This window comes from Zootermopsis nevadensis, unplaced genomic scaffold (genome assembly GCF_977971745.1).
Source record: "Zootermopsis nevadensis isolate Lab colony 2312 unplaced genomic scaffold, Znev_1.0 Znev_ptg000026l, whole genome shotgun sequence".
NCBI lineage: Eukaryota > Metazoa > Arthropoda > Insecta > Blattodea > Termopsidae > Zootermopsis > Zootermopsis nevadensis.
In genome coordinates this window covers 1,371,222-1,390,353 of record NW_028259158.1, presented here as the reverse complement: position 1 = coordinate 1,390,353, position 19,132 = coordinate 1,371,222, and the positions used below count along the sequence as shown (strand labels likewise).

The 19,132-nt window shown below is 37.7% G+C and overlaps 1 protein-coding gene, 2 long non-coding RNA genes and 2 pseudogenes across 6 annotated transcripts in view; 2 read left to right on the top strand and 3 right to left on the bottom strand.

Annotated features, from left to right (window-relative positions):
• Positions 1 to 19,132, bottom strand: part of LOC147872556 (protein argonaute-3-like) — a 204,193-nt gene that overhangs the window by 113,848 nt on the left and 71,213 nt on the right. The gene's annotated exons all lie outside the window — the stretch shown is intronic.
• On the top strand, positions 2,200 to 4,479 carry LOC147872566 (uncharacterized). The gene is made up of 2 exons (XR_015537151.1): positions 2,200 to 2,703; positions 3,101 to 4,479. It is a non-coding gene; the product is annotated as an uncharacterized LOC147872566 (long non-coding RNA).
• On the bottom strand, positions 5,393 to 5,653 carry LOC147872565 (signal recognition particle RNA; annotated as a pseudogene).
• On the top strand, positions 11,328 to 13,639 carry LOC147872564 (uncharacterized). The gene is made up of 2 exons (XR_015537166.1): positions 11,328 to 11,831; positions 12,229 to 13,639. It is a non-coding gene; the product is annotated as an uncharacterized LOC147872564 (long non-coding RNA).
• Positions 14,550 to 14,810, bottom strand: LOC147872563 (signal recognition particle RNA; annotated as a pseudogene).

The following is a 19,132-nucleotide window of genomic DNA, read 5'->3' as shown; positions in this document are numbered from 1 at the left end:
GACGTAAATACGTCACACTTGCTTTACAATCGAGTAAAGTTTGATTAAGACATTGCTTATTTAACTTGAATTAGTTACGCTTAAGATGGGTCTGTGGTAGATGAATGTAATGTAATGTAATGTAAGGTAACTATGTAGGTAACCATTGTTGTTTATTTGTTGATAAACAGATGACGTTTCCCAGGTAACATATCAATGAAGTTTGACGTTTTCCAAATAACATATCAATGAAGTTTGACGTTTCCCAGGTAATATAACAATGAAGTTATGTTATCTAAGAAACTAATTGTGACGTGATCTCTTTACTCGGCATTGTTGTGTTACATTACTGCCGTCAACAATCCGCTTTCGTTATTGCGGAAAGAACTGAGCTGTGAATCGGCTGTAGAATAAGTGCGTCGTAGAATAGATAATTTTGTGCTGGTAAAAACGTTTTAGAATATCACAGGTACTTATCTTATGTAAGAATTATTACATTACATTACATTATAGAGACGTATTTACGTCAGATTCTCCGGAACCGTAGTTCCTCTGTCAACATTTCATATCTTATATTTCTGAATCTGTAGTATTACAGAATCTGAAAATCGTGTACAATGAACACAGAAAAATACGACCTTGAACACATCCGTATGTGTTTTGTATTGTTCACTGAGGTGAACTCTAGAAACTGTGATGGGTGTGTTATAGCTTCATTGCTTAATTTAATTAACAGTAATATAAAGTGATTTATATATTTTCAATTGTGTCTGTCTTTTAGATACCGGTGACAGAAGGTGACGTCTTCAAACAATGGCAACAGATATTTGTTTATACTCTGCATTGTTGTGTTGGTATAGAAACACAACAATGCCGAGTAAACAAATAACGTAATAAATAAACAAATACCAAGCCAGTCGCATGATCACTGCTCTACAAGCAGCACATCGTCTCCGAACAGCGACAGAAAACTATTTAAGAAATGAAGAAAAGTGAGAGAAGGTAATCTGATACTGATAATAATACTCATTCAAGTCAAACTGCTTACGAAAACTGACGCCTCTTTGTTTAAATTATGTTTAGGCGATAAATACAATGAAAGGAAGGGGTTAAAAGACTTGAGTAAGACACAAAATTAACCATCCCTTTGGGGGGGGGGGGTTAGTTTAGTTTTTTACTCAAGATTTTAACAAATTAATATACAAAAACCTCAGAATTTTAAATTTTAAAAAGAAATGCAAAACTTGCTTTACGTATAGATTATAGATATACATAAAGCTTAAAAAATTTCAGCAGAGATGAAAGCATCTACGGAATAGTAAGAGTGAGTGAAGAGGTAATATTTCAATGCAGGCTTGAATACCTTTATAGCATAATTGTAGACTTTTAATTTGTTGGTGGAAGATTATTAAATAACTTGATACCTGTATGGTAGACTCCTTTTTGATATTTAGTAAGGTTAGGATTTGGCACATAGAGATCATGTTTCCATCTTGTATTTAAATTATGTACATCTGTATTTCTTTTAAATTTATCAAAGTTTTCCACCACACATGATAGACAGCAGAGTATAAATTCACTTGCAAGTGGAAGTATATTAAATTTACGAAATAATTTTCTACAAGATACCCTGCTTTTGACACCGGCCATTATTCTAATTAATTTGTTTTGCATGTAAAAAGTTGTCAGTGGAACCATGGTTTCGGATAATTTGACGTAAATACGTCACACCTGCTTTACAATCGAGTAAAGTTTGATTAAGACATTGCTTATTTAAATTGAATTAGTTACGCTTAAGATGGGTCTGTGGTAGATGAATGTAATGTAATGTAATGTAAGGTAACTATGTAGGTAACCATTGTTTATTTGTTGATAAACAGATGACGTTTCCCAGGTAACATATCAATGAAGTTTGACGTTTCCCAGGTAACATATCAATGAAGTTTGACGTTTCCCAGGTAATATAACAATGAAGTTATGTTATCTAAGAAACTAATTGTTACGTGATCTCTTTACTCGGCATTGTTGTGTTACATTACTGCCGTCAACAATCCGCTTTCGTTATTGCGGAAAGCGCTGAGCTGTGAATCGGCTGTAGAATAAGTGCGTCGTAGAATAGATAATTTTGTGCTGGTAAAAACGTTTTAGAATATCACAGGTACTTATCTTATGTAAGAATTATTACATTACATTACATTATAGAGACGTATTTACGTCAGATTCTCCGGAACCGTGGTTCATCTGTCAACATTTCATATCTTATATTTCTGAATCTGTAGTATTACGGAATCTGAAAATCGTGTACAATGAACACAGAAAAATACAAACCCAAATTTTAGACCTTGAACACATTCGTATGTGTTTTGTATTGTTCACTGAGGTGAACTCTAGAAACTGTGATGGGTGTGTTATAGCTTCATTGCTTAATTTAATTAACAGTAATATAAAGTGATTTATATATTTTCAATTGTGTCTGTCTTTTAGATACCGGTGACAGAAGGTGACGTCTTCAAACAATGTCAACAGATATTTGTTTATACTCTGCATTGTTGTGTTGGTATAGAAACACAACAATGCCGAGTAAACAAATAACGTAATAAATAAACAAATACCAAGCCAGTCGCATGATCACTGCTCTACAAGCAGCACATCGTCTCCGAACAGCGACAGAAAACTATTTAAGAAATGGAGAAAAGTGAGAGAAGACGTACTGACACCAACAAGGTAATCTGATACTGATAATAATACTCATTCAAGTCATACTGCGCATTCAAGGGTTAAAACACTTGGATAAGACACAAAACTAACCACCCCTTTGGGGGGGGGGTTAGTTTAGTTTCTTACTCAATGGGGAACTTCATACTTATGATTCAATTTAACATTTTAGAGTGATTAATTCAAGGAGTATGAGATGGTTGAGACATGTACCGCACAAAATTTAACAGATTCAATTGACTTTAGGTAGGTGGATGATACGAACACGACAATGAACCTTAAGAGTTCCATAATATAAAGCAATGATTTTGACGTAAATACGTCTACACGGAAGGGTCATTCGGCGAAAAAGTGTAACGGAGATGTGTAGGATCCGTATCCGTAACGTCGTGTTTGTTTATTTCAGTCGTAATCCAGGGCGAGCCTCAGGTACTGGGCGGGCGACAGGTGGCGGATAGTGATATGAGGGTTAGCTGCGAATAAGGGGCAGTCCCGGACCGAGGCGGCAAGACCGGAGAGCGTGGGAGTGTAGCTGGTGGCAGGCTACACCCATCAAATACCACATGAGCTCAGTGCCCCCACTGCCTTGTGGGTAGGGGAGGAATCCCCAAAGGCTAAGGGAAGGAAAACCCTGACAGAAAACCAAAGGTAGAAGGGGCTGCATAGGGATAGAGAAACCAGTCCTTCTAAGGGAAAGAACCCGGAATAAAAACTTATGGAGGACGGTGGGGGGGGGGTGCACATCGGACTACCAACCCAATTCTGGAAGCTCACACACTGAAAGGGCCGTAGTGCTAGAGAAGAAGAGGTTGGAGCAGAAGCGCACATGTAATGAAGAAATTCGAAACTTTCATTTTGTTTGTATGTATTCTTCCTTTGTGTGTGTCTGCGTGCGCGCGCGAGCGTTTGGGTGTGTGTATGTGGCGTGGGGCGTGGGGCGTGTGGGGCCTGGTGTCCTGTCGTGTTGTATCGTGTGGTTTGGTGTGTTGTGTGGTGTGTTCTGCAGTCGTGTCGCGTCGTGTCGTGTCGTCGTGTGCTGTCGTGTCGTGTGGTGTACTGTGGTGTGGGCCGACACCACACGACACGAGACGACGCCACACGAGACGACGCCACACGACACGACACGACGCCACACGAGAGGACGCCACACGAGACGACGCCACACGAGACGACGCCACACGAGACGACGCCACACGAGACGACACACCACGCGACACGTCAGCACACCACACGACACGACACTACACGACTGCACACCACACCACACCACACCACACCACACCACACGACAAGACACCACCCCCACACCACGCCCCAGACGCCCCACACGCCACACACACACCCAAGCGCGCGCGCACACGCACACACACACACAGAGGAGGAAGACGTACAAACCTAATGAAAGTTTCGATATTCATTACATGTCCTTCTTCTTCTTCTTTACCACTACGGCCCTTTCAGTGTGTCAGCTTCTTCCAGAATTGGGTTCTTAGTCCGATGTCCAACCCCCACAGTCCTCCAGAAGTTTTTATTCCGGGTTCTTTCCCTTAGAAGGATTGGTTTCTCTTTTCCTATGCAGCCCCTTCAACCCTTGGTTTTCTGTCAGGGTTTTCCTTCCCTGTTTTAAAGAAGTAATTGTTTTGTTTGTTTGTTTGTTCCGAAATGTAAATCGATCAATCGATAAGGAATATGAATGATATTTTATTATCTTAATTATAATAAATTTTAAATAAAATTATATTGTGATCAGACGGATTAAAATAAATAATTGATATAATTGTTTTATTTCCATTGTCATAAATATTGTACAGATTTCTTCCAATTTTCGGCTGTGGTCTCCAGAAACCAAGTTTTATTGCTGGAGAGTGGCCATGTTTGAAGAATATTCAGATTTCATATTTATTAGAATGTGGAACAGGAAATCTACCTTTTAGTTTTTAGTTTTCATTTTTATGTTTGATTAGTGGAGTTAGGCTTTGAAATTTTCTATTATGATATATATTTAAAAAATGCTTTTTCATAGGTTAAAAAGCATACATACAGATTATGTGAATTTAAAGTTAAATTTCATAAATTATGCATGGAAATAGTTAAATAAATGGAATGATTGTTAATTTATAAATAATGATAGTTCATCATATAAATTGGAGTATTAAAACATCAGTAGGTCTCACAAGTTCTCTGCAGAATATATTTGTTTTAATTTGGAATGAACATTCTTCTCCATAATTGCAAAATCTGTGAGGTGGCAATTCAGCCCTACTGGCTCTCGTGACTGGACCAAATTATCCCAGGCCGGGAGGTGGTACGGTTGTGGGATGGTAATAGCGGTTAAGCCAAAAAACTTAATAAATGAACCCCCGATTAAACAACAAGGGATATTTAATAAAAATATATATAAATTCAAAAGGAGAACAAACTCCCAAGGCTCAGGCTCCGGTAGGGGGTTACAACCCAAAAAATATCAGACCTATCTGTCTCCAAGCTGAGTCGTTCTCTGCCCGGCGGACACACACACACACAGACTGTCTGCCCTGCTGTCTCATCTGGGTCTCGAAGCCGCCGACTCCAAAGAACTTCGAGAGAGCAGATAGGCTACTCGAGCCATGAGACATGGCTCATCCTCCCCCCCCCCAAAAAAAAAAAAAAAAATCCCAGGGCCGGGGTTGTCGTAGTACAGGTGCCGGTAGCTCCGATCACAGGTGACTTCCGGTCTGCTCTAAAGCAGCTCCCAGTCTTCATGCGCGATCCCATTACAGCATCATACGGGTGAGTTTCCTCTCTGGCCCGATCCACCCCTCCTTAAACAACCTGGCCACCCCGGGCTCCCCCCAGGGTGTCCATATTGATACCGAGCTTAGCTGTGGGACACAGAACACCAGAACTCCCAACCTCAAGTCATTTCTCAACACTTAGCCTCTAAGTAGTTGGATTACAGGAGTTCGTCACCACTCCCAGCACGTCGGAGCCCCAGCCCTGGCTTTCAGCTTCGTTGTGGGCACCGAAAGTGCATACGCAGAGTCACGACCGAGTAGACACCCCCCCCCCCACCAAAAAAAAAAATGAAAGTGATAGTGGAACCACGGTTCCGGAGAATTTGACGTAAATACGTCTTTACGGAAAGGAAGTTTATATATTGGCTTTATTCTAAATATTCCCTTCATACATGCTGTACAATTGAGATAAGTTTGATTAAGACTTTGCTTATTTAACCTGAATTAGTTACGCTTAAGATGGGTCTGTGGTAGCTGAAATATCTTTTTTTTATTTTTACTATAAAAATTTGTGATTTCGTCGTCATCAATCAACAATGTCAACAGATATTTGTTTATACTCTGCATTGTTGTGTTGGTATAGAAACACAACAATGCCGAGTAAACAAATAACGCTTCACAACAAAGAAATCAAAAAATATCAAGCCAGTCGCATTATCACTGCTCCAGAAGCAGCAGACCGCAATCTTGATTATCGACTGACAGTTGGCTTAAAACATCAGAAAAGCGAAAGAAGACGTCATCAAGTATTTGAAGTACCAACTCCAACAACTTCACAAGGTAAACTGATCCTCATTCGATATATTACGATTACGAAAACTATTATGATCGATTTTAAGACGAAGATTTGCAAGGGTGGGGATGGACGTAGAAAGTTGACTGAACAAGAACAGCGACGTAAAGACGTAGAATATCAGATTAGAGAACGCGCTCCGGAAGGAGCGCCCTGCTCTAGTCTTCTACTATAAAAATTTGTGATTTTCGTTGTCTTCAGGAAATGACGTCTTCAAACAATGTCAACAGATATTTGTTTATACTCTGCATTGTTGTGTTGGTATAGAAACACAACAATGCCGAGTAAACAAATAACACTTCACAACAAAGAAATCAAAAAATACCAAGCCAGTCGCATTATCACTGCTCTACAAGCAGCACATCGTCTCCGAACAGCGACAGAAAACTATTTAAGAAATGGAGAAAAGTGAGAGAAGGTAATCTGATACTGATAATAATACTCATTCAAGTCAAACTGCTTACGAAAACTGACGCCTCTGTGTTTAAATTATATTTAGGCGATAAATACAATGAAAGGAAGGGGTTAAAAGACTTGAGTAAGACACAAAAAAAACCCTCCGAAGGGGGGGGGGGGTTAGTTTAGTTTCTTACTCAAGATTTTAACAAATTAATATACAAAAACCTCAGAATTCTAAATTTTAAAAAGAAATGCAAAACTTGCTTTACGTATAGATTATAGCTATACATAAAGCTTAAAAATGTTCAGCAGAGATGAAAGCATCTACGGAATAGTAAGAGTGAGTGAAGAGGTAATATTTCAATGCAGGCTTATACCTTTATATAATAACTTAGACTTTTAACTGTTGGAAGATTATTAAACAACTTGATACCTGTATAGTAGACTCCTTTTTGATATTTAGTAAGGTTAGGATTTGGCACATAGAGATCACGTTTCCATCTTGTATTTAAATTATGTACATCTGTATTTCTTTTAAATTTATCTAAGTTTTCCACCACACATGATAGACAGCAGAGTATAAATTCACTTGCAAGTGGAAGTATATTAAATTTACGAAATAATTTTCTACAAGATACAATGCTTTTGACACCGGCCATTATTCTAATTAATTTGTTTTGCATGTAAAAAGTTGTCAGTGGAACCATGGTTCCGGATAATTTGACGTAAATACGTCACACTTGCTTTACAATCGAGTAAAGTTTGATTAAGACATTGCTTATTTAACTTGAATTAGTTACGCTTAAGATGGGTCTGTGGTAGATGAATGTAATGTAATGTAATGTAAGGTAACTATGTAGGTAACCATTGTTGTTTATTTGTTGATAAACAGATGACGTTTCCCAGGTAACATATCAATGAAGTTTGACGTTTTCCAGGTAACATATCAATGAAGTTTGACGTTTCCCAGGTAACATATCAATGAAGTTTGACGTTTCCCAGGTAACATAACAATGGTTATGTTACCTAAGAAACTAATTGCTACGTGATCTGTTTACTCGGCATTGTTGTGTTACATTACTGCCGTCAACAATCCGCTTTCGTTATTGCGGAAAGAACTGAGCTGTGAATCGGCTGTAGAATAAGTGCGTCGTAGAATAGATAATTTTGTGCTGGTAAAAACGTTTTAGAATATCACAGGTACTTATCTTATGTAAGAATTATTACATTACATTACATTATAGAGACGTATTTACGTCAGATTCTCCGGAACCGTAGTTCCTCTGTCAACATTTCATATCTTATATTTCTGAATCTGTAGTATTACAGAATCTGAAAATCGTGTACAATGAACACAGAAAAATACGACCTTGAACACATCCGTATGTGTTTTGTATTGTTCACTGAGGTGAACTCTAGAAACTGTGATGGGTGTGTTATAGCTTCATTGCTTAATTTAATTAACAGTAATATAAAAGTGATTTATATATTTTCAATTGTGTGTCTTTTAGATCCCGGTGACAGAAGGTGACGTCTTCAAACAATGGCAACAGATATTTGTTTATACTCTGCATTGTTGTGTTGGTATAGAAACACAACAATGCCGAGTAAACAAATAACGTAATAAATAAACAAATACCAAGCCAGTCGCATGATCACTGCTCTACAAGCAGCACATCGTCTCCGAACAGCGACAGAAAACTATTTAAGAAATGAAGAAAAGTGAGAGAAGGTAATCTGATACTGATAATAATACTCATTCAAGTCAAACTGCTTACGAAAACTGACGCCTCTTTGTTTAAATTATGTTTAGGCGATAAATACAATGAAAGGAAGGGGTTAAAAGACTTGAGTAAGACACAAAATTAACCATCCCTTTGGGGGGGGGGGGGTTAGTTTAGTTTTTTACTCAAGATTTTAACAAATTAATATACAAAAACCTCAGAATTTTAAATTTTAAAAAGAAATGCAAAACTTGCTTTACGTATAGATTATAGATATACATAAAGCTTAAAAAATTTCAGCAGAGATGAAAGCATCTACGGAATAGTAAGAGTGAGTGAAGAGGTAATATTTCAATGCAGGCTTGAATACCTTTATATAATAACTAAGACTTTTAACTGTTGTTGGAAGATTATTAAATAACTTGATACCTGTATGGTAGACTCCTTTTTGATATTTAGTAAGGTTAGGATTTGGCACATAGAGATCATGTTTCCATCTTGTATTTAAATTATGTACATCTGTATTTCTTTTAAATTTATCTAAGTTTTCCACCACACATGATAGACAGCAGAGTATAAATTCACTTGCAAGTGGAAGTATATTAAATTTACGAAATAATTTTCTACAAGATACCCTGCTTTTGACACCGGCCATTATTCCAATTAATTTGTTTTGCATGTAAAAAGTTGTCAGTGGAACCATGGTTCCGGATAATTTGACGTAAATACGTCACACCTGTTTTACAATCGAGTAAAGTTTGATTAAGACATTGCTTATTTAACTTGAATTAGTTACGCTTAAGATGGGTCTGTGGTAGATGAATGTAATGTAATGTAATGTAAGGTAACTATGTAGGTAACCATTGTTGTTTATTTGTTGATAAACAGATGACGTTTCCCAGGTAACATATCAATGAAGTTTGACGTTTCCCAGGTAACATATCAATGAAGTTTGACGTTTCCCAGGTAACATAACAATGGTTATGTTACCTAAGAAACTAATTGCTACGTGATCTGTTTAATCGGCATTGTTGTGTTACATTACCGCCGTCAACAATCTGCTTTCGTTATTGAGGAAAGAGCTTAGCTGTGAATCGCTTGTAGAATAAGTGCGTCGTAGAATAGATAATTTTGTGCTGGTAAAAACGTTTTAGAATATCACAGGTACTTATCTTATGTAAGAATTATTACATTACATTACATTATAGAGACGTATTTACGTCAGATTCTCCGGAACCGTGGTTCATCTGTCAACATTTCATATCTTATATTTCTATATCTGTAGTATTACAGAATCTGAAAATCGTGTACAATGAACATAGAAAAATACGACCTTGAACACATCCGTATGTGTTTTGTATTGTTCACTGAGGTGAACTCTAGAAACTGTGATGGTAAATAACTGTTGGGTGTGTTATAGCTTCATTGCTTAATTTAATTAACAGTAATATAAAAGTGATTTATATATTTTCAATTGTGTGTCTTATATCCCGGTGACAGAAGGTGACGTCTTCAAACAATGGCAACAGATATTTGTTTATACTCTGCATTGTTGTGTTGGTATAGAAACACAACAATGCCGAGTAAACAAATAACGTAATAAATAAATACCAAGCCAGTCGCATGATCACTGCTCTACAAGCAGCACATCGTCTCCGAACAGCGACAGAAAACTATTTAAGAAATGGAGAAAAGTGAGAGAAGACGTACTAACACCAACAAGGTAATCTGATACTGATAAGAATACTCATTCGAGTCAAACTGCTTACGAAAACTGACGCCTCTGTGTTTAAATTATATTTAGGCGATAAATACAATGAAAGGAAGGGGTTAAAAGACTTGAGTAAGACACAAAATTAACCACCTCTTTGGGGGGGGGGGGGGTTAGTTTAGTTTTTTACTCAAGATTTTAACAAATTAATATACAAAAACCTCAGAATTTTAAATTTTAAAAAGAAATGCAAAACTTGCTTTACGTATAGATTACAGATATACATAAAGCTTAAAAACTTTCAGCAGAGATGAAAGCATCTACGGAATAGTAAGAGTGAGTGAAGAGGTAATATTTCAATGCAGGCTTGAATACCTTTATAGCATAATTGTAGACTTTTAATTTGTTGGTGGAAGATTATTAAATAACTTGATACCTGTATGGTAGACTCCTTTTTGATATTTAGTAAGGTTAGGATTTGGCACATAGAGATCATGTTTCCATCTTGTATTTAAATTATGTACATCTGTATTTCTTTTAAATTTATCTAAGTTTTCCACCACACATGATAGACAGCAGAGTATAAATTCACTTGCAAGTGGAAGTATATTAAATTTACGAAATAATTTTCTACAAGATACCCTGCTTTTGACACCGGCCATTATTCTAATTAATTTGTTTTGCATGTAAAAAGTTGTCAGTGGAACCATGGTTCCGGATAATTTGACGTAAATACGTCACACCTGCTTTACAATCGAGTAAAGTTTGATTAAGACATTGCTTATTTAAATTGAATTAGTTACGCTTAAGATGGGTCTGTGGTAGATGAATGTAATGTAATGTAATGTAAGGTAACTATGTAGGTAACCATTGTTTATTTGTTGATAAACAGATGACGTTTCCCAGGTAACATATCAGTGAAGTTTGACGTTTCCCAGGTAACATATCAATGAAGTTTGACGTTTCCCAGGTAATATAACAATGAAGTTATGTTATCTAAGAAACTAATTGTTACGTGATCTCTTTACTCGGCATTGTTGTGTTACATTACTGCCGTCAACAATCCGCTTTCGTTATTGCGGAAAGCGCTGAGCTGTGAATCGGCTGTAGAATAAGTGCGTCGTAGAATAGATAATTTTGTGCTGGTAAAAACGTTTTAGAATATCACAGGTACTTATCTTATGTAAGAATTATTACATTACATTACATTATAGAGACGTATTTACGTCAGATTCTCCGGAACCGTGGTTCATCTGTCAACATTTCATATCTTATATTTCTGAATCTGTAGTATTACGGAATCTGAAAATCGTGTACAATGAACACAGAAAAATACAAACCCAAATTTTAGACCTTGAACACATTCGTATGTGTTTTGTATTGTTCACTGAGGTGAACTCTAGAAACTGTGATGGGTGTGTTATAGCTTCATTGCTTAATTTAATTAACAGTAATATAAAGTGATTTATATATTTTCAATTGTGTCTGTCTTTTAGATACCGGTGACAGAAGGTGACGTCTTCAAACAATGTCAACAGATATTTGTTTATACTCTGCATTGTTGTGTTGGTATAGAAACACAACAATGCCGAGTAAACAAATAACGTAATAAATAAACAAATACGAAGCCAGTCGCATGATCACTGCTCTACAAGCAGCACATCGTCTCCGAACAGCGACAGAAAACTATTTAAGAAATGGAGAAAAGTGAGAGAAGACGTACTGACACCAACAAGGTAATCTGATACTGATAATAATACTCATTCAAGTCATACTGCGCATTCAAGGGTTAAAACACTTGGATAAGACACAAAACTAACCACCCCTTTGGGGGGGGGGTTAGTTTAGTTTCTTACTCAATGGGGAACTTCATACTTATGATTCAATTTAACATTTTAGAGTGATTAATTCAAGGAGTATGAGATGGTTGAGACATGTACCGCACAAAATTTAACAGATTCAATTGACTTTAGGTAGGTGGATGATCTGAACACGACAATGAACCTTAAGAGTTCCATAATATAAAGCAATGATTTTGACGTAAATACGTCTACACGGAAGGGTCATTCGGCGAAAAAGTGTAACGGAGATGTGTAGGATCCGTATCCGTAACGTCGTGTTTGTTTATTTCAGTCGTAAGCCAGGGCGAGCCTCAGGTACTGGGCGGGCGACAGGTGGCGGATAGTGATATGAGGGTTAGCTGCGAATAAGGGGCAGTCCCGGACCGAGGCGGCAAGACCGGAGAGCGTGGGAGTGTAGCTGGTGGCAGGCTACACCCATCAAATACCACATGAGCTCAGTGCCCCCACTGCCTTGTGGGTAGGGGAGGAATCCCCAAAGGCTAAGGGAAGGAAAACCCTGACAGAAAACCAAAGGTAGAAGGGGCTGCATAGGGATAGAGAAACCAGTCCTTCTAAGGGAAAGAACCCGGAATAAAAACTTATGGAGGACGGTGGGGGGGGGTGCACATCGGACTACCAACCCAATTCTGGAAGAAGCTCACACACTGAAAGGGCCGTAGTGCTAGAGAAGAAGAGGTTGGAGCAGAAGCGCACATGTAATGAAGAAATTCGAAACTTTCATTTTGTTTGTATGTATTCTTCCTTTGTGTGTGTCTGCGTGCGCGCGCGAGCGTTTGGGTGTGTGTATGTGGCGTGGGGCGTGGGGCGTGTGGGGCCTGGTGTCCTGTCGTGTTGTATCGTGTGGTTTGGTGTGTTGTGTGGTGTGTTCTGCAGTCGTGTCGCGTCGTGTCGTGTCGTCGTGTGCTGTCGTGTCGTGTGGTGTACTGTGGTGTGGGCCGACACCACACGACACGAGACGACGCCACACGAGACGACGCCACACGACACGACGCCACACGAGAGGACGCCACACGAGACGACGCCACACGAGACGACGCCACACGAGACGACGCCACACGAGACGACGCCACACGAGACGACGCCACACGAGACGACGCCACACGAGACGACACACCACGCGACACGTCAGCACACCACACGACACGACACTACACGACTGCACACCACACCACACCACACCACACGACAAGACACCACCCCCACACCACGCCCCAGACGCCCCACACGCCACACACACACCCAAGCGCGCGCGCACACGCACACACACACACGGAGGAGGAAGACGTACAAACCTAATGAAAGTTTCGATATTCATTACATGTCCTTCTTCTTCTTCTTTACCACTACGGCCCTTTCAGTGTGTCAGCTTCTTCCAGAATTGGGTTCTTAGCCCGATGTCCAACCCCCATAGTCCTCCAGAAGTTTTTATTCCGGGTTCTTTCCCTTAGAAGGATTGGTTTCTCTTTTCCTATGCAGCCCCTTCAACCCTTGGTTTTCTGTCAGGGTTTTCCTTCCCTGTTTTAAAGAAGTAATTGTTTTGTTTGTTTGTTTGTTCCGAAATGTAAATCGATCAATCGATAAGGAATATGAATGATATTTTATTATCTTAATTATAATAAATTTTAAATAAAATTATATTGTGATCAGACGGATTAAAATAAATAATTGATATAATTGTTTTATTTCCATTGTCATAAATATTGTACAGATTTCTTCCAATTTTGGGCTGTGGTCTCCAGAAACCAAGTTTTATTGCTGGAGAGTGGCCATGTTTGAAGAATATTCAGATTTCATATTTATTAGAATGTGGAACAGGAAATCTACCTTTTAGTTTTTAGTTTTCATTTTTATGTTTGATTAGTGGAGTTAGGCTTTGAAATTTTCTATTATGATATATATTTTAAAAATGCTTTTTCATAGGTTAAAAAGCATACATACAGATTATGTGAATTTAAAGTTAAATTTGATAAATTATGCATGGAAATAGTTAAATAAATGGAATGATTGTTAATTTATAAATAATGATAGTTCATCATATAAATTGGAGTATTAAAACATCAGTAGGTCTCACAAGTTCTCTGCAGAATATATTTGTTTTAATTTGGAATGAACATTCTTCTCCATAATTGCAAAATCTGTGAGGTGGCAATTCAGCCCTACTGGCTCTCGTGACTGGACCAAATTATCCCAGGCCGGGAGGTGGTACGGTTGTGGGATGGTAATAGCGGTTAAGCCAAAAAACTTAATAAATGAACCCCCGATTAAACAACAAGGGATATTTAATAAAAATATATATAAATTCAAAAGGAGAACAAACTCCCAAGGCTCAGGCTCCGGTAGGGGGTTACAACCCAAAAAATATCAGACCTATCTGTCTCCAAGCTGAGTCGTTCTCTGCCCGGCGGACACACACACACACAGACTGTCTGCCCTGCTGTCTCATCTGGGTCTCGAAGCCGCCGACTCCAAAGAACTTCGAGAGAGCAGATAGGCTACTCGAGCCATGAGACATGGCTCATCCTCCCCCCCCCCCAAAAAAAAAAAGATCCCAGGGCCGTTGTTGTCGTAGTACAGGTGCCGGTAGCTCCGATCACAGGTGACTTCCGGTCTGCTCTAAAGCAGCTCCCAGTCTTCATGCGCGATCCCATTACAGCATCATACGGGTGAGTTTCCTCTCTGGCCCGATCCACCCCTCCTTAAACAACCTGGCCACCCCGGGCTCCCCCCAGGGTGTCCATATTGATACCGAGCTTAGCTGTGGGACACAGAACACCAGAACTCCCAACCTCAAGTCATTTCTCAACACTTAGCCTCTAAGTAGTTGGATTACAGGAGTTCGTCACCACTCCCAGCACGTCGGAGCCCCAGCCCTGGCTTTCAGCTTCGTTGTGGGCACCGAAAGTGCATACGCAGAGTCACGACCGAGTAGACACCCCCCCCCCACCCAAAAAAAAAAATGAAAGTGATAGTGGAACCACGGTTCCGGAGAATTTGACGTAAATACGTCTTTACGGAAAGGAAGTTTATATATTGGCTTTATTCTAAATATTCCCTTCATACATGCTGTACAATTGAGATAAGTTTGATTAAGACTTTGCTTATTTAACCTGAATTAGTTACGCTTAAGATGGGTCTGTGGTAGCTGAAATATCTTTTTTTTATTTTTACTATAAAAATTTGTGATTTCGTCGTCATCAATCAACAATGTCAACAGATATTTGTTTATACTCTGCATTGTTGTGTTGGTATAGAAACACAACAATGCCGAGTAAACAAATAACGCTTCACAACAAAGAAATCAAAAAATATCAAGCCAGTCGCATTATCACTGCTCCAGAAGCAGCAGACCGCAATCTTGATTATCGACTGACAGTTGGCTTAAAACATCAGAAAAGCGAAAGAAGACGTCATCAAGTATTTGAAGTACCAACTCCAACAACTTCACAAGGTAAACTGATCCTCATTCGATATATTACGATTACGAAAACTATTATGATCGATTTTAAGACGAAGATTTGCAAGGGTGGGGATGGACGTAGAAAGTTGACTGAACAAGAACAGCGACGTAAAGACGTAGAATATCAGATTAGAGAACGCGCTCCGGAAGGAGCGCCCTGCTCTAGTCTTCTACTATAAAAATTTGTGATTTTCGTTGTCTTCAGGAAATGACGTCTTCAAACAATGTCAACAGATATTTGTTTATACTCTGCATTGTTGTGTTGGTATAGAAACACAACAATGCCGAGTAAACAAATAACACTTCACAACAAAGAAATCAAAAAATACCAAGCCAGTCGCATTATCACTGCTCTACAAGCAGCACATCGTCTCCGAACAGCGACAGAAAACTATTTAAGAAATGGAGAAAAGTGAGAGAAGGTAATCTGATACTGATAATAATACTCATTCAAGTCAAACTGCTTACGAAAACTGACGCCTCTGTGTTTAAATTATATTTAGGCGATAAATACAATGAAAGGAAGGGGTTAAAAGACTTGAGTAAGACACAAAAAAAACCCTCCGAAGGGGGGGGGGGTTAGTTTAGTTTCTTACTCAAGATTTTAACAAATTAATATACAAAAACCTCAGAATTCTAAATTTTAAAAAGAAATGCAAAACTTGCTTTACGTATAGATTATAGCTATACATAAAGCTTAAAAATGTTCAGCAGAGATGAAAGCATCTACGGAATAGTAAGAGTGAGTGAAGAGGTAATATTTCAATGCAGGCTTATACCTTTATATAATAACTTAGACTTTTAACTGTTGGAAGATTATTAAACAACTTGATACCTGTATAGTAGACTCCTTTTTGATATTTAGTAAGGTTAGGATTTGGCACATAGAGATCACGTTTCCATCTTGTATTTAAATTATGTACATCTGTATTTCTTTTAAATTTATCTAAGTTTTCCACCACACATGATAGACAGCAGAGTATAAATTCACTTGCAAGTGGAAGTATATTAAATTTACGAAATAATTTTCTACAAGATACAATGCTTTTGACACCGGCCATTATTCTAATTAATTTGTTTTGCATGTAAAAAGTTGTCAGTGGAACCATGGTTCCGGATAATTTGACGTAAATACGTCACACTTGCTTTACAATCGAGTAAAGTTTGATTAAGACATTGCTTATTTAACTTGAATTAGTTACGCTTAAGATGGGTCTGTGGTAATTGAATGTAATGTAATGTAATGTAAGGTAACTATGTAGGTAACCATTGTTGTTTATTTGTTGATAAACAGATGACGTTTCCCAGGTAACATATCAATGAAGTTTGACGTTTTCCAGGTAACATATCAATGAAGTTTGACGTTTCCCAGGTAACATATCAATGAAGTTTGACGTTTCCCAGGTAACATAACAATGGTTATGTTACCTAAGAAACTAATTGCTACGTGATCTGTTTACTCGGCATTGTTGTGTTACATTACTGCCGTCAACAATCCGCTTTCGTTATTGCGGAAAGAACTGAGCTGTGAATCGGCTGTAGAATAAGTGCGTCGTAGAATAGATAATTTTGTGCTGGTAAAAACGTTTTAGAATATCACAGGTACTTATCTTATGTAAGAATTATTACATTACATTACATTATAGAGACGTATTTACGTCAGATTCTCCGGAACCGTAGTTCCTCTGTCAACATTTCATATCTTATATTTCTGAATCTGTAGTATTACAGAATCTGAAAATCGTGTACAATGAACACAGAAAAATACGACCTTGAACACATCCGTATGTGTTTTGTATTGTTCACTGAGGTGAACTCTAGAAACTGTGATGGGTGTGTTATAGCTTCATTGCTTAATTTAATTAACAGTAATATAAAAATGATTTATATATTTTCAATTGTGTGTCTTTTAGATCCCGGTGACAGAAGGTGACGTCTTCAAACAATGGCAACAGATATTTGTTTATACTCTGCATTGTTGTGTTGGTATAGAAACACAACAATGCCGAGTAAACAAATAACGTAATAAATAAACAAATACCAAGCCAGTCGCATGATCACTGCTCTACAAGCAGCACATCGTCTCCGAACAGCGACAGAAAACTATTTAAGAAATAAAGAAAAGTGAGAGAAGGTAATCTGATACTGATAAGAATACTCATTCAAGTCATTCTGCTTACGAAAACTGACGCCTCTTTGTTTAAATTATGTTTAGGCGATAAATACAATGAAAGGAAGGGGTTAAAAGACTTGAGTAAGACACAAAATTAACCATCCCTTTGGGGGGGGGGGTTAGTTTAGTTTTTTACTCAAGATTTTAACAAATTAATATACAAAAACCTCAGAATTTTAAATTTTAAAAAGAAATGCAAAACTTGCTTTACGTATAGATTATAGATATACATAAAGCTTAAAAAATTTCAGCAGAGATGAAAGCATCTACGGAATAGTAAGAGTGAGTGAAGAGGTAATATTTCAATGCAGGCTTGAATACCTTTATATAATAACTAAGACTTTTAACTGTTGGTGGAAGATTATTAAATAACTTGATACCTGTATGGTAGACTCCTTTTTGATATTTAGTAAGGTTAGGATTTGGCACATAGAGATCATGCTTCCATCTTGTATTTAAATTATGTACATCTGTATTTATTTTAAATTTATCTAAGTTTTCCACCACACATGATAGACAGCAGAGTATAAATTCACTTGCAAGTAAAAGTATATTAAATTTACGAAATAATTTTCTACAAGATACCCTGCTTTTGACACCGGCCATTATTCCAATTAATTTGTTTTGCATGTAAAAAGTTGTCAGTGGAACCATGGTTCCGGATAATTTGACGTAAATACGTCACACCTGTTTTACAATCGAGTAAAGTTTGATTAAGACATTGCTTATTTAACTTGAATTAGTTACGCTTAAGATGGGTCTGTGGTAGATGAATGTAATGTAATGTAATGTAAGGTAACTATGTAGGTAACCATTGTTGTTTATTTGTTGATAAACAGATGACGTTTCCCAGGGAACATATCAATGAAGTTTGACGTTTCCCAGGTAACATCAATGAAGTTTGACGTTTCCCAGGTAACATAACAATGGTTATGTTACCTAAGAAACTAATTGCTACGTGATCTGTTTAATCGGCATTGTTGTGTTACATTACCGCCGTCAACAATCTGCTTTCGTTATTGAGGAAAGAGCTTAGCTGTGAATCGCTTGTAGAATAAGTGAGTCGTAGAATAGATAATTTTGTGCTGGTAAAAACGTTTTAGAATATCACAGGTACTTATCTTATGTAAGAATTATTACATTACATTACATTATAGAGACGTATTTACGTCAGATTCTCCGGAACCGTGGTTCATCTGTCAACATTTCATATCTTATATTTCTGAATCTGTAGTATTACAGAATCTGAAAATCGTGTACAATGAACATAGAAAAATACGACCTTGAACACATCCGTATGTGTTTTGTATTGTTCACTGAGGTGAACTCTAGAAACTGTGTTGGTAAATAACTGTTGGGTGTGTTATAGCTTCATTGCTTAATTTAATTAACAGTAATATAAAAGTGATTTATATATTTTCAATTGTGTGTCTTTTATATCCCGGTGACAGAAGGTGACGTCTTCAAACAATGGCAACAGATATTTGTTTATACTCTGCATTGTTGTGTTGGTATAGAAACACAACAATGCCGAGTAAACAAATA